This window comes from Coenobita brevimanus, chromosome 75 (genome assembly GCF_032717465.1).
Source record: "Coenobita brevimanus isolate Jiangsu-jjx chromosome 75, ASM3271746v2, whole genome shotgun sequence".
Lineage (NCBI taxonomy): Eukaryota > Metazoa > Arthropoda > Malacostraca > Decapoda > Coenobitidae > Coenobita > Coenobita brevimanus.
In genome coordinates, this window is record NC_137028.1 from 18,280,772 (window position 1) to 18,283,281 (window position 2,510).

The window sequence follows — 2,510 nt, forward strand, 5'->3', positions numbered from 1 at the left end:
AGCAACACCGTGCCGACGGCCACTGTACGTGGCGGGGAAGGAGCGGCCACTGTACGCCCTTCAGTTGCTCCTTGTAAGACGGGTAGGTTAACGGCCACAGCCGAAGCACGTACCAGGGTAGAGAGACCCTTGACTATAGCATCAGTACATACCAGAGAGAGCGCGGCCCCAGTGCACCCCTCTCCTGCTTTTCCCTACTACGGGAGCAACACCGCGCCGACGGCCACTGTACAAGGCGAGAAAGGAGCGGCCACTGTACGCCCTTCAGTTGCTCCTTGTATGACAGGTAGGCTCACGGCCACAGCCGCAGTACGTACCAGGGTAAGGCGACCCAAGGCTCCGGCCTCAGGACGTACCGGAGAGGACATGGACTCCGTGAATCCTTCTCCTACCTCTTTCCCCTGTGGGAGCCCTTCGTCACCATCCGGGAGTGTTGCCCCGGAGGTGTCACCAGAGTGGTGGCAAGGCCCGATACTGGACCTACCTCCTACGCCTGGGAGAACTCTGTTCCTGCCAGACACCTGACGGAGATGGTGCCGCAACCCAACCCTGTCGGCACCTCTCCCTATATGTGACCACAGCCCCAGGACCCCCAGGCCCGACCAGCAGACTCCAGACGAGGGCAACCCAGGCTCCCTCACTCCATGGAGTCAGAGACGACAGGCAAGCCTCCTCCAGCTGTTCGGCCTCAGTCCCGAGGGTCACCTCTCAGGTCAAGGCCCCCAGACAGGAGGGCCTCCCTGCACCCCACCAACGAGGCTTCGATTCGAGGGCCACCTCTCAGGTCAAGGCCCCCAGACAGGAGGGCCTCCCTGCACCTCACCGACGAGCAGGACCTGGGTAGACTCCCCTGCGGGTAGTGCATTGCCCTTTGCAGGCCGGGTCCCCCTAGGGTTCTCCCCTCACGCCCATACTACGGAGTGAACATTACCCAGGATATACAGGTAAATAGTGACGCCCTTTGTACCGAGAACAAACCAGGGGAAATAACAGTGAACAGTGACCGAGTGAAGACCATTGTAAAACCAGTGACAGTTACTGTTAGTCTAACAGAACTCGATACCTGGCAGAACAGAAAATGACTTAAACCCTCAGTAAGAGAACTTATAGTAATTGTGTGAGTCTCCAAGTAAATGAACTTTCAGTAACTGTGAATGGAGACTAGGGTGCGCGGGCGAATCAAAAGTCTGTGTGTAAGTGCTGCCGCGACTAAGTGACTACGTCAAGTGTCGCGATCCGCACCCTGTCTTATTTATAGTAGTATTTCCCCCAAGGACTCTTAATCTTGTTTATTCCCCTTGTTTCCAACTAAGTATATATTCTGCCTAAAAGTGAAATACGGGTATCAACATATATAGTTCAGGACATTAGTGTACATGCATTATATCGTGTATTAAGTGTGACTATACACTGTGGTGTCAAAGGCTAACTCTGTGTCCCTGTCTCCTGTATCTCAAATATCACTCTGTGTTGTATTGTAACGGTGTAGAATTAAGGCAATAGATGTATTAAGGTATACTGCCTGGTTTTTATGTCCTGTTCCTTTGTGGGTGCTTTACTTCCGATCCGGAAAGAGGATCCCGCTCAGTCGCTAGTGTTTTTAGGACGAGAAGTCGACCTAAAAACACTCAGCATAACACTGGTGGCAAGCGGTGGTTCTGAATCCGAATAAAGCACGGAGAAACGATAAAAGGAAGCTTGCACAATGGCAGCCAAACCGCACATTCAGTTGCCGAAATTCAACCCGGACCATTGTGACATTGATGTGTATTTAGATATGGTTAAACCCCTCTTAGACATAGGGTTCGACTCGGACAAAGAAAAGATTGCAGTCACATTGCCTAACCTGGGTAAAATAATCGCCACTGTCGCACCAAAAATCGTCCCAGAACTGACATGGGACCAATTCTCACAAATTGTGAGACAGGCTTTCATGCCTTCCATAGGCAGAGTTGTCGCTCTCTGTCAACTCGACACTCTCACCTACGACGGTAACCTAGACGACACTTTCGTCCAGGCTCGGCGCCTCGTCAGCGCCGCTTATCCTGAGGCAGCCACAAATACTCGAGATATACACACATTTAATGCCCTGCTGAGGATTCTCCCTAGCACAGTCAGGGAGCATTTCTCCATCTATGATCCCTCAGGGAACACGGACCAGGACCTGCAACTCGTCCGACGTCTCCTCGCCGCCTGTCCCAGCCACAAACTCTTCACGCGGTGACAAGATTCCCCACAAACCAGAACCCCCCACCAAAACCAAAGCCGCCGCCTCACCAGTCACCCACGGAGCCACCTCCTACTGTGCCCAGGGCTTACCCGCAGAAGAAATGCCCCAACCCCAGGGATCAAGGCAACCTCATCACCATTAATCCTTGGGAGTTTACGGCCTGCAGTCGCACCTGCCCCCCTGCACAACATAGGAGAGCAGCTCAAGGCAAGCAGGTGCAGAAACTTTCACCAAGGGCATAAGAAGGTCTTCTCCTTGGACGACGACGCCCCAGAAGACG